At 41.0% G+C, this 21645-nt stretch overlaps 1 long non-coding RNA gene across 1 annotated transcript in view; it reads right to left on the bottom strand.

Annotated features, from left to right (window-relative positions):
- Nucleotides 1-21645, bottom strand: part of LOC144613230 (uncharacterized) — a 43293-nt gene continuing 21648 nt past the window's right edge. The window contains exons 2-3 of the long non-coding RNA XR_013550624.1: nt 6348-6399; nt 1-87 (exon numbers count right to left, since the gene is read on the bottom strand). This is a non-coding gene — a long non-coding RNA (uncharacterized LOC144613230). The remainder of the gene's footprint in view (nt 88-6347; nt 6400-21645) is intronic.

The raw sequence follows: 21645 nt of genomic DNA, 5'->3' as shown, positions 1-21645 counted from the left end.
CTTGAACAAGACACCGTCCACAGGATAATTAATATGTCCCCTTTACCTTCTCTGCCTGTGGTCACCACGAATGTCCCTTCATGGGGTCTAAAGCAAGGTATTTATCAGAGGGAAGGAAAAAAAGTTATGTTAGCCAAGTCTGTTCCTCGTGTGTTTCCCGCTCTTCTTTGTGTGTATTTTAAAACTCGCTTCAGTCTTGGGCCAAAATATTTCATTGCTGTCGTGGCCCACATCTTTCTCATTTCCACTTGAGGGCTGCGCCTCATGGTAAAAATCACAAGGGCAATTGTAATTACAGTGCAGACACATCTGCATTTCAAATGAACTCAATCCATTTTGGTTCTCATGATATTGGGGGATGAATAAATCATGCTCTTTAAGTTATGAATGGCTGCAATACCGAGTCTCAGGAGAGAGAGAGAAACTGCAGGCTCCAAAATGCTCTGAGCTATTCTGGGCAGCTAAGCTGTTGCTTTGAGGGCTCGTTATCAGCCTGGATATTATTCCCTTTGGAAAATTTTGAAATGGTCCCGAAAAGTTCATCACTGCCCTGGAGGAGTTGTATCAGGTTATCTCAACCTTCACACAAGAGCCACCCACTCTTCCCTCACTTAGAAAAGCATATCCTTCGCTCGTGACAAGACAACCTGCCAGAAATGCCACCAGCAGTGGTTTATTATAAGTTGGTAATTTATTGCTTTGGTTTTCATCCAAGGGACCTGTCATGGAGGAGAGACGGAGCATGAGTTGTTTCCTGTGGGCCGTGGTAGGATTGTTTGTGTTGAGTCCCTGGGTCACCCGAGAGTTTCTGTCAAAACCAAAAGCCAAACTTCAGCTTCTGGCAGTAAAGCAGTTTGGGCACCCTGTCCAACTCTTCGGAATGAAGTGACCATATTCAATTGTGCCTTTTAAATGCATCATTGGATGGAACCAAAGCAAGGAATCCACAGAGACTCAGAGCAAAGCAAAAGCACAAACCTTAGGAGGTAAGCAAGTGGAAAGCTAGTTTTCACTTAGAAGGTTTCTCTTGAAACATAGAAAACTTGAGGTTCTGCTTGGATACATACACAGATGTGAGAGGCCAGATTGAAATCTTAGAGACCATCCCAAGTAAGGAATCTGACACAGAATAGATGCATAAGACCGGGAACCCAGAGGGCTATAATTTCTTGTGTTAGGGTGAACCAGAAATAAACCTTAACTGCAGATGGTTAAAGCCAGGAAATTACCTGTCTAGACTTAACTGCTGGGGAAAAGAACAAACATTCCCCTGAGAATACATAGTTCTAAAGGAGATATTGTCCAAGGGTTGGGACTAAATTCAGATGATCTCTGTAGCCTCTAAAAACCACTTGTAGATAATTTTATTGAAAGTAGTCCCAGGTAGGGGCCCCTGGGTGGCTCAGTTAGATAAGCATCTGACTCTCAATTTTGGCTCAGATCATGATCTCGTGGTTTGTGGGTTTGAGCCCTGCCTCGGGCTCTGCACTGATAGGTCAGAGCCTGGAGCCTGCTTAGAATTCTCTCCCTCCCTCTCTCTCTGCCCCTCCTCTGCTCACACATACTCTCTCTCTCTCTCTCAAAGTAAACAAGTAAACATTTTTTTAAAAATTAAAAAAAAATAAAGTAGTCCCGTGTTTGCAGCAAATCCACGCTACTACAAAAAGCAAATGTGGGTCCTCTTTGAAAGAACTCAGCACTATCCCAGGACTCAAAGGCTTTTCGGGAATAATGGTCCAAGGAAATAAGGTGTTCGTGGCACAAGTCACAAAACCCACAAGGAAAGAAAGCACTATGTGCGAGAGCCAGCACGATCCACAGACACACACACAAAAAAAAAGTCCTGAAAGGGATCTTGAAAATATGAGCTAGGAACAACAGATCACACAAAATGAGTATGAAGATACTTTTTTAAAAGAACAATTGAAATGAAAAAACAAGCAGTGCAATGAAAACCCCATGGACAGATTAGCCAGCAGATTAGAGATGGCTAAAGAGAAATTCAGTGAACTTGAAGACAGGTGAGAAACATGTTCTACAAGGCAACTTGGTGCCACAAAGGGAAACAAAACATGAAAAAGGAGTCAGGAAACAGAGAGCCTACAATGATAGGTGTGACAAATGTCTTAACAGACTCTCAGCATGAGGAGGACAGATCATATATATTTTTTAAATTATAGATGAAAATGTATCCAGGATAGTGGACAGACACCAATTTTCAGATTCAAGGAACGAGGTGAATTCCAAAGTGACAGCAGCTGGAAGACCTATCATATAAGGAAAAATGGCAAGCCAAGAAATTGACGAATATGTCGGTAAATCTAATGTACATTTATAATACAAGAAACATTAATAATATTAGACTCACAGGTCAAAAGCAATGTAGAATTAAAATTCTAGACAATATAAAATTCACATCGAAAGAGTATTGGTCATTTTTAAAGTTCTTGAAGGTCCTTGTATTTTTCAAGAGGAGGTTAAAGATGCTTTTTACTTTTAGTCTTTATAGGCGACATATGCGTACCTGAATATCTAAGCTTTCATAAGGCTAGAAGCTACTCTTTAAAAAGTAGAAATGGTAAACTCCACACCCAAAAAACAAATAATCCAGTGAGGAAATGGGCAGAAAACATGAATAGACACTTGCCTAAAGAAGACATCCAGATGGCCAACAGGCACATGAAAAGATGCTCAATGTTGCTCCTCATCAGGGAAATACAAATCAAAACCACACTCAGATATCACCTCACACCAGTCATAGTGGCTAAAATGAACAAATCAGGAGACTATAGATGCTGGAGAGGATGTGGAGAAAGGGAACCCTCTTGCACTGTTGGTGGGAATGCAAACTGGTGCAGCCGCTCTGGAAAACAGTGTGGAGGTTCCTCAAAACATTAAAAATAGAACTACCCTATGACCCAGCAATAGCACTGCTAGAAATTTACCGAAGGGATACAGGAGTGCTGGTGCATAGGGGCACTTGTACCCCAATGTTTATAGCAACACTCTCAACAATAGCCAAATGATGGAAAGAGCCTAAATGTCCATCAACTGATGAATGGATAAAGAAATTGTGGTTTATATACACAATGGAGTATTACATGGCAATGAGAAAGAATGAAATCTGGCCTTTTGTAGCAACGTGGATGGAACTGGAGAGTGTGATGCTAAGTGAAATAAGTCATACAGAGAAAGACAGATACCATATGTTTTCACTCTTATGTGGATCCTGAGAAACTTAACAGAAGACCATGGGGGAGGAGAAGGAAAAAAAAAAGTTACAAAGAGGGAAGGAGGCAAACCATAAGAGACTCTTAAAAACTGAGAATAAACTGAGGGTTGATGGGGGGTGGGAGGGAGGGGAGGGTGGGTGATGGGCATTGAGGAGGGCACCTATTGGGATGAGCACTGGGTGTTGTATGGAAACCAATTCGACAATAAATTTAATATTAAAAAAATAAAAATAAATAAAAAGTAGAAATGGTAAAGGCTATCTATTACAGTGCTGTGTATAATAGCAAGACTGAAAACAGCCTATATGTTTATCAGTTGGTGACTGGTTGAGTACACTATGATATAGCCATGCAGTGGAGTTCTGTGAAAAGAATGAAAATGTAATTTCCAAACAAAGTAGACAGAAAAAAATGAAATGAGTGGGTAGAAGACTTGCAATCATTCCAAAAGTAGGCAGGAAAAGGAGGGAAATAGAAATAGAAAAAGTAGACAAATGTAACCATATAATATTATAGTAATGAATAGAAACCTAGCCTATCAGTAACTATAATAAATGTAAAATGACTAAGCTCTACAGTTAGAAGGAAAGGGTGGAAGACTGAGTTAAAATAATGCCGTGCATAGGCTGATTACAAGAGGTATACCTATAAAGTATTACCTTAAGTGATTAAAAGTCAATGAATAGGAAAACATGTACTAGTTGAATATTAACCCCCAAAAGCTGACATAAAGAATTTAAAGATGAAACCAATTTGACAATAAACTTCATATTAAAAAAGAGAATTTAGGGGCGCCTGGGTGGCTCAGTCGGTTAAGCATCCGACTTCAGCTCAGGTCATGATCTCGCGGTCCGTGACTTCGAGCCCCGCGTCAGGCTCTGTGCTGACCGCTCAGAGCTTGAAGCCTGTTTCGGATTCTGTGTCTCCCTCTCTCTCTCTGACCCTCTCCCATTCATGCTCTGTCTCTCTCTGTCTCAAAAATAAATAAACATTAAAAAAATTTAAAAAAAAGAATTTAAAGAAAGTAAGTTTCATTGGGGATTCACTAGAGGTAAAGATAACGAGGAAAGGTTCAATGCATAAGAATGAATGCATAGGAAATTGATATTTAATTTCAAAATACGTATATCAAAAACTGACTATTGAAAAAGTGACTATTTCCTATTGAAAAAGAAATATAAAAATTCATCTTAATAGTGGGAGATTTTGATTTTAATATATCTCTCTGTAGATAATTGTAGTGGACAAACCATAACTGATAAATCGAACAAACCAAATAGGAATAAATATATAGACAATATATAACATTACACCTTGAAATTAAAGAAAACACATCCTTCTCAGGCACATATGGAATGCACATGAAAATTGGCCATCTGCTTTCTGCATCAAATTTAGAAGGATTGGCATTACATACATATAAGGACCACAATGCAATTATACTGGAGCACATAAACATTAGAAACTGCAAAAACCTAGAGAAAATCATACACTTAGATATTAAAAATAGTCTTTTAAACTGCTTGTTGGTCCAAAGAGATTTATAATGGAAAGGGGAAAATAGTTGGACATAAAAAATAATAAAAATATTAGATATCAAACCTACAGGAGAGCCAAAACAGTACTCTATTAGGTTAGGTATTAACATTAGGAAAAAAAACAAGCCTCTCCAATAACGAGGTAAGCACCCAATTTTGCTTTAAGAACACAGCAGAATTAATGACAAGGAAGTAGAAGCATGGAATGATGAAAGTAGATGGTAATGATCAAAGGAACAAAGAAAAAGAAGGATCAACAGAACCAAAAGTTAGCTCTTCGAAAAGGTTAAATGAATAGAAAACCTTTGTTGAAGCTTATGAAGAAAAAGAGAGGACAAAGTCCCCAGTGAATTCTACTGGAAAAGCAATCAAGAATACATACCTTCTGAGACCAAATGGATAAGAAGATGTGATATACGCCGATACATTTAAAAATGAATTTTAAATTCATTTAAAAATGAATGGATTGGACATTTTAAAAATGAGTACATTTTAAAAATGAATGGACTGGACAAATTCGTTTCAAATGCAGTTATCAAGAAAAGAGGAATAGTCTTAAACTGATTAAGGAAATTGAGTCAGTAGTTTCAAAACATACCCTTGAAGAAATATTGAGTCCCCATTGGCTTTACCACCAGTTTTACCAAACCTTCAGGAAGAAATAAGTACTATTAACTGCCAAATAATATTTTAAAAAGGAAAAACAAAATCCCCAATTCACTTTATGAGGTTGGCATACTAAAAACCTGATAAGAATGATATGAGAAAGTACAATTGTAGATCAATCTCACTCATGAGCGTAAAGGCAAAAACCCTCAACAGAACAAATGAAATCCTGCAATACATAAAAAGATTAATGTATCATGACCAAGAAAGTCGAGTCCTGGGATTGAAAGGCAAATTAAACCCACAATGAGATGTCACTTTACACCTGTCAGAATGGCTTAAAATAAATAAATAAATAAATAAATAAATAAATAAAACACAAGAAATAACAAGTGTTGGCAAGGGTTAGGATTAAAAAGGAGTCCTTGTGCACTGTTGGTGGGAATGCAAATTGGTACAGCCACTGTGGAAAACAGCATGGAGCTTCCTCAAAAAATTAAAAATAGAATTACCATATAATACAGTAATTCCACTACTGGGTGTTTACCCAAAGAAAATGAAAACACTAACTGGAAAAGATATATGCACCTTTTTGTTTAGTGCCGCATTATTTACAATAGTGAAGATATACAAGCAACCCAAATGTCCATTGGTGGATGAATGGATAAAGACGACGTGGTGTATATACAGTATGGACTATTACTTGGCCGTGAAAAAGAATGAGGTTTTGCCATTTGCAATGACATGGATGGATCTAGAGGGTAAAATGCTAAATGAATTAAGTCAGACAGAGAAAGACAAATACCCTGTGATTTTGCTCATGCGTGTAGTTTAAGAAACAAAACAAACAAACAAAAAGGAGGTAAATGAAAAAACCAGACTCTTAAAATGCAGAGAACAACCTGGGGGTTGCCAGACGGGAGGTGGGGGTGTGTGTGAAATTGATAAAGGGGATTAAGAGCACACTTACCGAGCTAAGCATTGAGTAGCACATAGCATTGTTGAATCATTACATTATACACCTGAAACGAATATAACATCACTTGTTCATTATACTTGAATTTCTAAAAAGGCTAATTTAACATTAGGAGAGTGATTTACAAAATTCATCACAATAATAAAGGATTAAAAACCATATGATCATCTCGATACATGCAGAGAGAACATTTGATAAAATTTCACTTCTAATCATGATAAAATCTCTTAGCCAATATAGTAAGGAGTGAACTTCCACAACCTCACAAAGGGCATAAAAAATGTATAAAAAGCATTATACTTAGTGGGGTCGCCTCAGAAGCCACTTGAAGAGATTCCCAGGGGCCAAAGGCTAGGATAGTTTGAACATGAATAAAAATAATAATAGCTATGGATGTAAACACATCACATATATGTAAGTCCAGGAGTTATTCACGATGAAAACAAACAAATGAACATGTTAAAAATCTCTGAATTGATTGCCTTTAAGGATAGCAGGACACTAACCCCTTAGTTCGAAGAGTGATAAGGAAAAAAGGGCCAAGAGTTTACATGATCTTTTTTACGTGAATTGTTCCTCAAAGCAACCAAATAGTTGATGGGCAAACCTTTCCCTTTATCACTGCTTATAAATGAGGGAATAATAAAATTAGAATATCATGTATTTGGAGCCTGTAATGATCATTGGTGTTCGTTAACGTTGCATAAAGCCAAATGAGTAGATATTACGTGTCTTGCAAATTAGCAAAATCCAAAATGTGGCAAATGCTAAAGCCCAAATGACAAATAAAACTGTAAGAAAAAGTGTGGAGGAGAAAAAACGAGGACGGAGCAGCCGCGGGCCCCGATTTCATCAGTGTCCCAGATTTCTTCTCTCATCAGTTCCACTCTCCTGAGAGTGAGCTCCGCATAGTCGTGGTCAAAAGATGGCTGCCAAACCTCCAGATATCGTGCCCACATCCAGGAAGGAAGATCTGGAAAGCCTTTCTCTGATTAATGAAGGGCAGCCCTTTCTGGGGACTTCCAACCAGGCCACCAGCACAGTTAGGTCTCCTGGAACCCCCAGCTACAAGGGAGTAAGGAGAGACAACTGGTTCTCACTAGGCTCGTGGTCTCAAAGAAAACTGGGGTTAGGTCAGTTAGGGAGAGGGGGAGAGTAGATCCCGAGCAGCAGGCAGCCACTTGTCTCTGGCAGAGATAGATCTGTGTTGTCCTAGAGACACTGCTTCATCTGACAAGACAGAGAGATGACTGGGGCCCAGATCACAGCTCATGACTTGGAACAGAGGGACTCTCCCCACTTGTGAGGAAATCTGAAGCGTGCTTTTGTTAGTGCCCTAATCTAAACAAGGCAGCTGACCAGCCAGTGTGCGGTGTCATAACGAACGCAGTCACAAACTGGGCTCCTCTCTTCCCCCGATCCTGACTTCTTTGCACAGATGCTATAAGCCGGGAATTGTCTTCAAACTCTACGAGTTTTATTTGCTGCTTTCTAGACCTTGATATTCATCATAGCTTATATTTGAGGGCAGTTTTCGTTTTTTAGTTATGTCCTATAAAAGAAGAATTGGTTCTTTTTTCTTTAGATTTCACTATTTCCCCTCTATTTCAATAGAATACTGAGAATGATATAAAGTCATATTATTAATGACATCAAGTCTTGGAGCCTATAGGTATTACTAGTCAAATATCTATGCCAGAGAATTAAGCCAAAGCCAGGAAAGTTACTTCTTCCTGTCTTCCTATCCAGAGAAGGAGAGGGGATTTTTAAAAATTAACACCCTTATTTTTTTTTTAATTTTAATTTTATATTTTATTTTTTAGGGCATGTTACAGCTTGCATCGTGTCCCCCAAAAAGATATGTGGAAGTCCCCCATACCTATGAATGGGACCTCAGTTGGAAATAGAGTGTAGGTAGATAATCAAACTAAGATGAGGACATTGGGGTGGGCCCAATTCAATGCGACTGGTGCCCCTATAAAATGGGGACCTTTGGACCCAAACATCACATGCACAGAGCAAAGATGATAGGAAACAGGGATGTGGTGATGGAGGCAGAGATTGTACTGAAGCAGCTGTAAGCCAAGAACTCCAAGAACTGCCAGCTTCCCAGAAGGACTTCCCAGAAACTAAGAAGAGGCCAGGAAGGGGACCCCTGGGTGGCTCAGTCGGTTAAGCAACCAACTCTTGGTTTCAGCTCAGGTCATGATCTCAGGGTTTGCGAGTTTGACCCCCGCATCAGGCTCCGCACTGACAGTGTAGAGCCTCCTTGGGATTCTCTCTCTTTCTCTCTCTCAAAATAAATAAATAAACTTTAAAAAAGAAGGATTCTGCCCAGAGTCTTACAAGGGGCATAGCCAGCCCTCCCAGTACCTTCATTTTGGACTTCTAGCCTCCAGAATTGCGACACAATCTATTTCTGTTGTTGTAAGTCCCCCAGTTTGTGGTCCTTGGTTACAACTGCCCCAGTAAACTAATGTATAGGACAATTTTAGGTTTACAGAAAAGTGGATCCGAAAGTGGAAGGAAGGTTCCCATATATTCCCTCATAACGCGCCCTCCCCCAACACAGTTCCCCTATTATTAACGTCTTGTGTTAGTGAGGGACCTTTGTTACAAGCGATGAGCCAATATCGATACATTACTCTGAACTGAAATCCACGGATTTTATTAGGGTTCACTCCCTGTATAGGACCTGCTATGGTTTTTGTTTGGACATAAGTTTTTGACTTAACTGGATAAATACCAAGGAACACAACTGCTGGATCATATGGTAAGGGTATGTTTAGTTTTGTGAGAAACCGCCAGGCCGTCCTCCAAAGTGGCTGCACCATTTTGAATTCCTGCTCGCACTGAATGAGAAATTATGTTGCTCGTATCTTTGCCAGAATTTGGTGGTGTAGGTGCGAAGCAGCATCTAATTTGTAGTTTTAATTTGCAATTCCCTAATGACCGGAGAGGGAGAGCAGCTTTTCATATGTATATTTGCCATCACTTTAAAGCTCAGATCTTTCCAGGTTCAGATCTTCTGCTTATTTTTAAGTTGGGTTGTTTGTTTTCTCAGGGTTGAGTTTGTGTATGTTGGATACCCTTCCTTTTTAGATATGTGTTTTGCAAATATTTTCCCCTACTCTGTGGCTTGTCTTTCATTTGTTAAACAGCGTCTTTCACAGAGCAGAAGTTTTTAATTTTAATGAAGTACAACTTGTCAGGTTTTTTTTTTTTTCTTTCACTAAGCTTTGTGATCCGAAAAGCCATGGCCAAGCCCAAGGTCAACTAGATTTTTTTCGGCCATCTTTTGTGAGGTTTTACAGGTTTGCATTTTACACTTAGGTCTAAGATCCGTTTTGGGTTCATTTTTGTGAAGAGTGTAAAATTTGCGTCTCAATTCATTTATTTGCATAGACATGTCCAGCTGTTCCGGCATTATTCGTTGAAAGGATGATCCTTTCCCTATTGGATTGTCTTTGTTCCTTTGTCAAAGAGTAGTTGACTATCTGTGGGTCCGTTTCTAGGCTTTGTATTCTGACACACGAGTCAATTTTTCTCTTCTGTTACCAGTACCACACTGTCTCAATTGTTGTAGCTTACATTAAACCTTGAAGTCCTATAATGTGAGTTGTCAAACTTTATTCAATATTGTGTTGGCTTTTCTGGGTCTTTGCCTTTCCATGTAACTGTTAAACTTTATTTTTTAAATAATGTTTATTTATTTTTTAAGTTTACTTATTTATTTTAAGAGAGAGAGAGAGCACAAGCAGGGGAGGGACAGAGAGAGGGGGGAGAATTTGAAGTAGGATCCATGCTGTCAGTGCAGAACTGGACATGGGGCTCGAACTCATGAACTGTGAGATCGTGACATGAGCAGAAATCAAGAGTCAGACGCTTAACCGACTGAGCCACCCAGGCGCCCCTAAATGTTCAACTTTAGAGTCAGCTTGTCAATATCCACAAAATAACTCACTGGGATTTCGACTGGGATTGTATTGAATTTATCGATTAATTTGGGAAGAACTGACATCTTGACACTATTGAGTCTTCCTATCCATGAACATGGAGTCTGTCTCCATTTATTTAGTTCTGCTTTGATTTCTTTCATCAAAGCTTTGTAGTTTTCCTCATACAAATCCTGTACATACTTTGTTCTATTTATGCCTAGGTTGCATGTGTGTGTGTGCGTGTGTGTGCGTGTGTGTGTGTGTGTGTGTGTGTGTGTGTGTGTATGCTAAGGAGAGAGGATTTTTAAAAGGTATTTTAAAAAGAAAATAAAATTAGAAAGCTTGGCAATTATAGAGAAGTAAAGTAAAAGAAGAACAATTAAGCTGCAATTCAAGGCATAATTCCAAATGCAAAATACCTAAGGAACAGAATATAGTTTGCTAAAAGGCATAAAGAAAACCCTGAAGACTTCTTTAGTGAAACAAACATGCAAAACACAAGCTGAGAGCCCGAGAACACAGTTCAGGGATGAAGCTGGCTTTCTACAGAGCGGAGAAAATTCCCCCCAGCCAGCAAGGCTCTTCTTACCACCCCCCTGCCCTGCACTGCGTCCTGAAGTTGGTCCCTGTAAGGCAAGGAGAAGAGAGAAAGGTATAGGCAGCGCCCCACAAACCCCCAAATCTCTGTTCCACTGGTCAAAAAACCAAGTCAAGCCTCTGAGATATCACCTCTGCTGAGAAAACACTGGCTCTCAGACAGACTATAGGGAAATGCCCATCCCCATCCAAAATTACACATCTCCTCTCACACATGAGGATAACTAGGACAAAAGAGATATCATTTGTCAAATGTTTATCAAGTACAACTGCTGTAAAATTTCCTCCTGAAGAGGAAGGAGTCTTTGTTGAGAAGAAGCTTCGTGGCAGAGGTTGGACCCTGAGAGCCGGGGTTTCAGAAAGCAATAAAACAAGTGAGCCGATTGAACCACTCTGGAGAAATATACAGGAATTTGGGACTGTGGGGAAAATGCTGACAACACAGGGGAGAAGAGAAATACGGAAGGAAAAAAAAAAACCCTGAGGCTGAGAGCAGCGTGGTTTGTGTCAGAAGAACAAGCCTCCAGGGGCACCTGGGGGGTTCAGTGGGTTAAGCGTTTGACTTTGGCTCAGGTCATGATCTCGGGGTTCGTGGGTTCGAGCCCCATGTCAGTCAAGGCTAGGGGCTGCTAGCTCAGAGCCTGGACCCTGCTGCAGATTCTGTGTCTCCCTCTCTCTCTGCCCCTCCCCTGCTTCTGCTCTCTCTCAAAAATGGATAAACAAACATTAAAAAAGAAAGAAAGAAAGAGAGAAAGACTCGACTTCTGTGTGGAATATCCAATTTCATGGTATTTCAAAAATAAATAAACATTAAAAAATTTTTTAAGATAAAAAAAAGTCTCCTCTTTAAAAATAACGACAACCGACACTGAGTGTTTCTCATGTTTCAGTCCTTACATCCAAGCAATTTATAAGCATTATCTCCTTTAACCTTAGAACCCTATGAAGTTAGGGCTCTTACGTTGTCTTTATTTGCAAATAGGAAACCTAAGACTTAGAGACAGTAATAACTTGTCCAAGGGCACTCAGCAAGTGACCAAAGCCAGTATTTGAGCCCAGACTGCCTGACTCCAGAGCCCAAAGGTCACCTACGATGGGTTAAAGCTGCTTCTTTGGTCCACGGACAAGAATGACTCACTGCTAACTAAGAGGTCTTATGATTCACTGAAATTCTTCTTGTCAAGGTCACCGAACCACCTTCTGGCTGCAAAACCCAAGGAGCCAACTTCTGGGTCACAAAAGAAACAGAATCCAGTTTTTGCGTTTTGGTTTTTTTTTTTAATGACAACAGCTAATGTGAATCTTGTCCAAGCCACATGCTTCTTTCTCCCTCCTTTGAACTTTACTTTTCTCTACAGCACTTATCACCATTTGACATTTTATATTTAATTTATTTGTCCGTTGTGTCTTCTCCAGCTAGCTGTCCCAACAGCAGATATTTTTGTTCCATTTTGTTAGTATTTGGTCAGTATCTGTGGAATGAGCCCTAATATTTAACCAAGAGTATGACATTTTGGAGATGTGTTGGTAGTTCTTGAAAAAATTAAACAAGCATCTACTCTATGTCCTGGAAATTCTACTCCTAGACATTTACCTAAAAGAAATGCAAATATATGTCCTCGTCCTCCCCCCACCATAGAGTCCTATAAAAGTCCCATATAAGACCGTGCATGATAAGTCACACAGACTTATGCAGAGTCTGAAAAACAAAACAAACAAACACAAAGAGACTTACAAATTTTTTTTTAATGTTTATTTTTTCTTGAGAGAGACAGAGACAGAATGCAAGCAGGGGAGGGGCAGGGAGAGAGGGAGACCCAGAATCCGAAGCAGGCTCCAGGCTCCGAGCTGTCAGCACAGAGCCCAGTGCAGGGCTCGAACTCACAAACCATGAGATCATGACCTGAGCCAAGGTCAGATGCTCAGCCGACTGAGCCACCCAGGCGCCCCTATAGGCTCTTAAGTACAGAGAGCAAATTGGTGGTTGCCAGAGGGGAGGTGGAGGAGGGGACACATGAATACCCTATGGTATATCCCTTAAATGAACTAGCACTCAGCAATGAAAAGGAATCAATTAGTGATATAAAAAGCAGTATGCATGGATCTCAAACACTTCCGTGTGTGAAAGATGCCGGACATAAAAAGACACCGACAGATCATGCGATGTATTATTTCATTCTATATGACCTTAAAGAAAGGCAAAGCTAATCTGTGGTAGTAAATATTAGAGCTGCGGTGACCTGGGGTGCACTGGCATTGCCTGGCAGGGACCGGGGCGGCGGGGGTGGGGGTAGCTCTCTGGAGTCACGGAAGTGTTGTGCTCAATTGAGTTTTAGGTAGTGGTTACAGAAATGTAAACAAAGTGCCAAGATGTATCACGTGAATCCCTTAAGAATCTTAGTAACTGGCACAAAATAGGTGCTCCAAAGATGTTAATTCTCTGTCTTGCTATTGAAAATAAAAGGCAGGACCCCTGGGTGGCTCAGTCAGTTAAGCATCCGACTTCAGCTCAGGTCATGATCTTGCGGTTTGCGAGTCTGAGCCCCGGATGGGGCTCTGCGCTGACCGCTCGGAGCCTGGAGCCTGCTTCCGATTCTATGTGTGTCTCTCTCTCTCTGCCCCTCCCTCTGCCCCTCTATCTCCCTCTGCCCCTCTGTCTCTCTCTCTCTCTCTCTCTCTCTCTCTCAAAAATAAACATTAAAATTTAAAAATAAAATTAAAAAAAGACAATTCTTTACCCTGATCGCTTCGCTCCAACTAATTCAAGGTTTTTGTTATCTTTTATGCCCATTGGCAATTTTGTGAGCCTGCCCTGTGTTCTTCAGAAATTGAAAAATACAGTCCCTAAGACCGTAAGTGCTTTTGACCTTGACACAAGGCAAAACTGGGTCAAATTGAATCGATTTAGATAATGGCAAGGTTAAAAGTCATTTCTGAAATGTATTCCCTGAACGTCAGATCATTTTTTTTTTTTTTAAGGCAGTGAATGATAGAAGGGGCTCGTTGACAAAAGACTTTAAAAACTGCCATTTTGATTCTCAAAGTAAATGTCTACCAAAGGTCGTGAATTTGGTTGGTGCTGTCATTTTATTAGCATGGAAAATAAAAGTCATTATTGGTTGATTTTGCATTATTGACTTTCGTAATGATTTCTGTCGCTGTGAAGCGGTGCCCCAGGGATTCTGTGATCGTTACATCTTTGATGGGGCTCTCTTCATCCATTTCCCTGAGGGGCATCACGACAGCCAGGTCAGCAGGATGTCAGTTCAGAGTCAGGCTGCGGGAAGGGGCCGCTCTCCCCTGCAGGAGCCGCAGTGACAGCCCCGGGACTCTGGGAGGCTGTGGGTGGCAGGCAGATCCGAGGACCTGAAACCCACATCTGAGAATCTGCAGGAGGTAGGAGGTAGGAGGACGGCGACCGCTCAGAATCTGGTCGCCCCAGGCTGACCAGAGGTGCCCTGATAACCCACCTTCGGAGGTCACATTAAAGTGACAAACCAACACAGCCCCACCCTCCAAGACTTTGACCCTCCCTGCACCTTTGTCCGGGAAATCCCTGTCCGCGTAACTGACTGTGACCATCCAGCTGGAACAAGCAGTCTGTCTCCTTTATTCTCCCTTCATGATTAGACTTGATCAGAGGCTGGGAGCGGTCTGCGCACATCTGGAAGCAGCGAGAAGCAGCTAATGTTAAACTCCACCCTTTCCGGGTTTGCACGGCTTGTGTTCCCTTCCACCTGAACCAGCAGTCCCAGGACCCTCGGCCAACCAAAGCCCCCAGGATCTGCCTTCTGCCTTCATGTTTTCCTTGCAGACGGGCATCATTGGACGTTATTGGAATTCAAGAAGGGAAACGTGGGACGCTCCTTTCTCCCTGTCCCATCAGTGCCACATGGGGTATTTTATGGATTAAGATGAATATTATAAAGCCTCCGTGGCCCTGGGCAAATCTGTCTTTCGAAGCCTCATTTCCTCTTCTGGGAAAGTGGGGATGCCACTACTTACCTTGCAGGGCTGTCCTGGGGATCGAACGAAGAAATGAATATAGTTCCTGGCACACCGCCTTCCACGTAAGTGCTCAACAGATGGCAAGTATCGCTGAGTGTAATTAATTTTATGATAGTATCATAAAACCTCGCTCTCTCCTACTCGTAGTCCCCAGTTAGAATGTTCTCCAGGCTTCGCTACTGCACTGGGTGTCTCCGTCCTGTTGGTCTTCCCAGGGTGTTTTCCCTGGACGCTTCTGCACCCGCTGTATCAGAGAATCTCACCTTTGCTTAGGTGTCCCTTCCGAAGAGATGGAAAAAAGGAGTCCGAGAAGATGGGATACTTTGAGAATTCTTCTGAAATCCTGGAAAGTCTTTGTTTTCTCCTATGACTCAGTTTCCTTAGCAAATCCTTAGCAAATGCAGAACCGCTTAGCACCCATCAGGCGAGCAGAAATGTGGAAACTAACAAGTTCACGTTAGTAAAATCGTTTGGTGTCATCGGACAGAAATGTTCCAAGATGACACGGGCAATTCTACTTTTTATTTATTTTATTTATTTTGAGAGAGAGAGAAAATGAGAACACACGAGTGGAGGAGGGGCAGAGAGAGGGAGAGAGAAAGAATCCCAAGCAGCCTCCCCACTGTCAGCACGGAACCCAGTGTGGGGCTCGAACTCATGAACCGTGAGAACATGACCTGAGTCGAAATCAAGAGTCGGATGCTCAACCCGCTGAGCCACCCAGGGGCCCCTTGCCTGTTGTTTTCTAATTCCTTTAGTAGGATGGTCGCCACAGAATGATCATGACCTCTTCTTGCTGGAATGGTCCACAGAGAGCTAGTCCATGGTGCCCTGACTGCGGTCCACAGAAAGCCTTCAAGCAGCAGCTGTGACTGTCTGTAACTTCACCTAATTTTTGTGGATATGCGTGTTTTTGGAGAGACGTCCACTGCTTTCATGGCTTCTCAGGGATTCAGGTCCCAACCTCCTGCTCTTACACATGGAGAAGCTAAGGCCCATGGAAAATGGAGGGGGAGGGGCGTCCAAACTAATTTAAACATGGTTATATGTAAAGGAAGACTACTGAGAAAAGCCATAGCGGGGCGCCTGGGTGGCTCAGGTCGGTTAAGCATCCAACTTCGGCCCAGGGCACCATCTCACGGTTGGTAAGTTCGAGCCCCACTTCGGGCTCTGTGCTGACAGCTTGGAGCCTGGAGCTTGTTTCCGATTCTGTGTCTCCCTCTCTCGCTGCCCCTCCCCTGCTCATGCTCTGTCTCTCTCTGTCTCAAGAATAAACATTAAAATTTTTTTTCTTAATTTTAAAAAAGAAGAAGAAGAAGAGCCATAGGACCACTGCTTTATTTCCCTGTATCTTTTCAGCCTGCCTATCAGGCAAATTGTTTCCAAAACCTCCCTGCTATCCATGTACTATGCTCTGCCTTGGAGAGAGGGTTGCCAGATTTCCAAACAAACCAGCAGCAATGACAACAACAAAAAGGATGCCTGGGTCTATTCAAACCTCACATACACAATAGATAATGTTCAAGTATAAATCGATCCCATATCTGAAATCCACATTTAACTGGGCAGCCCTCTGTGGGGATACCAAAGCCACAGCTCTGACCTGTATAGCACATTTAAGAGAGGGTCATCTGGGAGCAGAGACCAGGGCCCCTGAACTGGCCGACAAGTCTGGAAGGAGCCCAAGGGAAGGGCATAGATCCATGACCCAGGGGTTAGGTAGTAGTTTTCCTAGGCTAAGCGGGGTGAGGGAGGCCTCTTAAAACTGAGGAAGACTGAAACTAAGGAGTCAAAATACAGTCTCCTCCTGACCTAACGACAGCAAGAGGTATGGCAGGGGCTCCCCCTCTCCTGTGAAGGAAAGCTGGCAGAACACAAGGCTGGTATGGGGTCTCATGACACCTTGCAGGACATTAGAAGAATGCCCCTTCCATAAGGAAAAAGCCATAAATTATTTAAAAAAAAATTTTTTTTAATGTTTATCCATTTTTTGAGAAACAGAGAGAGACAGAGCATGAGCGGGGAAGGGGCAAAGAGAGGGAGACACAGAATCCGAAGCAGGCTCCAGGCTCCGAGATGTCAGCACAGAGCCCGACGCAGGGCTCGAACTCACGAACTGTGAGATCATGACCTAAGCTGGTCGGACGCTCAACCGACTGAGCCACCCAGGCGCCCCGGTTTCTTAATGATAATAATTACCAAAATAAAGTCAGTCTGTGTAAATTTTGCAGATTTAATTATTAAATACAAAAGCATAGAAAATGGAAAATTTAATCACAAATAATTAGAAACTCAAGAAACCAGACTATTACATAAGTACACGTCAACATTTTGCTTTCGTGGTGACATCGCTACGATAATTTCATTGCCTAATTGTCCCACTATCTTGCGTCCTGTAAGAATCGTTGCTAGATTTGTCTGCTTTAGTTGTGATATTTTAGGCCTTACGTCTTTGGAAATAAATTTGAGTTCTGAGAAACTATATTGGCAAAGTTAAATATATCCTGAGAGCTTCAGAAGTTTGCGCAAAGGCAAGCTATAGCTGCAAATACATTAAAAGACACTAACAGATGACAAAGTGGATTTCAGAAAGTAACCTGAGGCTTTTGGATCCTCATATGTTGATATCCCCTGGATATCACACTGCTTATATAGATCAGATCTGTTTCTTTAATAAATTACACCGTGAAGCACTACATGTTCATTATAATTCTCAAATACATGGCATTTAAATCCTTGAGAAGGTCATAACACTGAGCATCTAAACCTGTCTTAAAACATGATATTGTTGTAAGAAATATAAAGCAATTTTTTTTTTCAAATTAATTTGTAGTATAGTTGGGCTGTCATAGGATTTGGAGATGAAAGGGTTTTCATTAGCCTTTTTCTCGTATTTCCTACATGGAGTGATCGGCGTCAGTGTAAGAGACCCTACAATTTGTTTCGCATCAATAATACGTATTTGATAACTACTGACTCTTTGTTTTTCTTCAAAACACTCCTGAATCCCTTCGATCCTTTGGGGATCACTATGTACATTGAATTTTGGTTCCTATGACTCTCTGCTAATGATATGAATTCTACTTAAAATGCTGTGCCAAATCAATCCTGGGCAAATACATTTAAAAGTGGATTTCGAATTTGTTTTGAATTTTATTTTAATTCCAGTGTCGTGAACATACAGTGTTCTGTTAGTTCCAGCTGTGCAATATAGTGATTCAGCAATTCCATTTATTACTCAGTGTTCATCAGGTGTCCTCTTTTTAAAAATAATTTTTTTTAATGTTTATTTATTTATTTTGAGAGAAAGACAGAAAGAGTGGGAGAGAGAATCCCAAGGAGGATCCTCACCGCCAGTGCAGAGCCGGATGTGGGGCTCAAACTCATTGACTGTGAGATCGTGACCTGACCTGAAACCAAGAACCAGATGCTTAACCGACTGAGCCGCCCAGACGCCCAAGGTAAGTGTACTCTTTTTTTTTTTTAAATATAATTTATTGTCAAATTGGCTAACATACAGTGTAGACGGTGTAGCCTTGGCTTCAGCGGTAGATTCCCATGATTCATCACTTGCATACGACACCCAGTGCTCATCCCAACAAGTGCCCTCCTCAATGCCCATCACCCATTTTTCCCCTCTCCCCTGACCCTACCCCCGTCAGCCCTCCTTTTCTTCTCTGTCTTTAAGAGTCTCTTATGGTTTGCCTCCCTCTCTGTTTGAAACAGGTTTTTCCCCTTCCCTTCCCCCATGGTCTTTGTTGAGTTTCTCAAATTCCACATGAGTGAGAACATACAATATCTGTCTTTCTCTGACTATTTCACTTAGCACAATACTCTCCAGTTCCATCCATGTTGCTGCAAATGGCATGATCTTATTCTTTCTCATTGCCAAGTAGTATTCCATCGTATATATAAGCCACATCTTCTTTATCCATTCATCAGTTGATGGACATTTGGGCCCTTTCCATAATATGGCTATTGTTGAAAGCGCTGCTATAAACGTTGGGGTCCATGTGCTCTTCTGAATCAGCACTCCTGTATCCTTTGGATAAATACCTAATAGTGCAATTGCTGGGTCGTAGGGTAGTTCTATTTTTAATTTTTTGAGGAACCTCCACAGTTTTCCAGAGCGGCTGCACCAGTTTGCATTCCCACCGGCAGTGCGAGAGGGTTCCCATTTCTTCACATCCTCACCAACATCTATTGTTAGGCACTCTGACCACTGCAAGGCGGTAGCTCAGTGTGTTTTTGATTTGTATGTTCCTGATGATGACCAATGTTGAGCATCTTTTCGTGTGTCCGTTAGCCATCTGGATGTCTTTGGAAAAGCGTCTATTCATGTCTTCTGCCCATGTCTTCACTGGATTATTTGTTTTTCAGGTGTTGAGGTTGGTAAATTCTTTATAGATTTTGGATACTAACCCTTTATCAGATATGTCATTTGCAAATATCTTTTCCCATTCCGTCGGTTGCCTTTTAGTTTTGTTGATTGTTTCCTTTACTGTGCAAAAGCTTTTTTTTCTTTTTTTTTAATTTTATTTTTTAAAATTTACATCCAACTTAGTTAGCACACAGTGCAACAATGATTTCAGGAGTAGATTCCTTAGTGCCCCTTACCCATTTAGCCCATCCCCCCTCCCACAACCCCTCCGGTAATCCTCAGTTTGTTCTCCATATTTATGAGTCTCTTCTGTTTTGTCCCCCTCCCTGTTTTTATATTATTTTTGTTTCCCTTCCCTTATGTTCATCTGTTTTGTCTCTTAAAGTCCTCTTATCAGTGAAATCATATGATTTTTGTCTTTCCTTGACTGACTAATTTCACTTAGCATAATACCCTCCAGTTCCATCCATGTAGTTGCAAATGGCAAGATTTCATTCTTTTTTATTGCCGAGTAATACTCCATTGTATATATATACCACATCTTCTTTATCCATCGATGTCATCCATCGATGGACATTTGGGCTCTTTCCATACTTGAGTTATTGTTGATAGTGCTGCTATAAACATGGGGGTGCATGTGTCCCTTCAAAACAGCACACCTGTATCCCGTGGAGAAGTGCAATTGCTGGGTCATAGGGTAGTTCTATTTTTTTGTTTTTTGAGGAACCTCCATACTGTTTTCCAGAATGGCTGCACCAGCTTGCATTCCCACCAACAATTCAAAAGAGATTCTCTTTGTCCGCATCCTCGCCAACATCTGTTGTTGTCTGAGTTGTTAATGTTAGCATTCTGACGGGTGTGAGGTGGTATCTCATTGCGGTTTTGATTTGTATTTCCCTGATGATGAGTGATGTGGAGCATTTTTTCATGTGTCGGTTGGCCATCTGTATGTCTTCCTTGGAGAACTGTCTATTCATGTCTTTTGCCCATTGCTTCACTGGATTATTTGTTTTTTGGGTGTTGAGTTTGATAAGTTCTTTGTAGATTTTGGATACTAACCCTTTATCTAATATGTTATTTGCAAATATCTTCTCCCATTCTGTTGGTTGCCTTTTAGTTTTTCTTATTGTTTCCTTCTCTATGCAGAAGCTTTTTATCTTTATGAGGTCCCAGTAATTCATTTTTGCTTTTATCTCCCTTGCCTTCAGAGACGTGTTGAGTAAGAAGTTGCTGCAGCTGAGGTCAAAGAGGTTGTTGCCTGTTTTGTCTTCTAGGGTTTTGATGGTTTCCTGTTTCACATTTAGGTCTTTAATCCATTTTGAGTTTATTTTTGGTATGGTGTAAGAAAGTGGTCCAGTTACATTCTTCTGAATATTGCTGTCCAGTTCTCCCAGCACCATTTGCTAAAGAGACTGTCTTTTTTCCATTGGATACTGTTTCTTGCTTTGTCAAAGATTAGTTGGCCGTATATTTGTGGGTCCAGTTCTGGGCTGTCTATTCTATTCCATTGGTCTATGTGTCTATTTTTGTGCCAATACCATACTATCTTGATGATTACAGCTTTGTAGTAAAGTCCAGGACTGGGATGCCTCCCACTTCGTTTTTCTTTTTCAACATTACTTTGGCTTAGAATTGTTTGTTCTAGCTTTGAGAAGAATGCTGGTGCAATTTTGATTGGGATTGCATTGAATATGTAGATTGCTTTGGGTAGTATTGACATTTTAACAATATTTATTCTTCCAATCCATGAGCATGGAATGTTTTTCCATTTCTTTGTGTCTTCTTCTCTTAATTCCTTCTACCTATTTCACCCATCTACCCCCCCACCTCCTCTCTGGTAACCATCAGATTTATACTTAAGAGACTAGGGTGTTGGTTCGTTGGTCTGTTTTGTTTGGTTTTTGGTTTTTGGTTTTGGTTTTGGTTTTTTGGTTTTTCTTGGTTTGTCCCTCTTTTATTCCCCCCCCACCCCCGGCCACCCACTGATCAAACAAAAACTTTGTTCATTGTTTTGTTTCTTAAATTCCACATATGAACGAAATCATATTATACTTGTCTTTCTCTGGCTGACTTATTTTGCTTAACATTATACTCTCTAGCTCCATCCATTGTTGTTGCAAATGATAAGATTTCATTCTTTTTTGATGCCCGAATAATATTCCAGTGTGGGGGGGGGGAGGGTATATCATATCTTCTTTATATTATCCATTCAATCAGTCAATGGACACTTGGGCTGCTTCCATGTCTTGGCTATTGTAAATAATGCTGCAGTAAACATAGGGGTATGTGTATTCCTTCGAATTAGGGTTTTGGTATTCTTTGGGTAAATAACAGTAGTGCAATTACTGGATTGTAGAGTAGTTCTATT

Source organism: Panthera onca, chromosome D2, assembly GCF_046562875.1.
Source record: "Panthera onca isolate mPanOnc1 chromosome D2, mPanOnc1 haplotype 2, whole genome shotgun sequence".
In the NCBI taxonomy this organism is placed as follows: Eukaryota; Metazoa; Chordata; class Mammalia; order Carnivora; family Felidae; genus Panthera; species Panthera onca.
The sequence above is the reverse complement of the archived record's forward strand: the minus strand, read 5'-3'. Positions and strand labels throughout refer to the sequence as shown.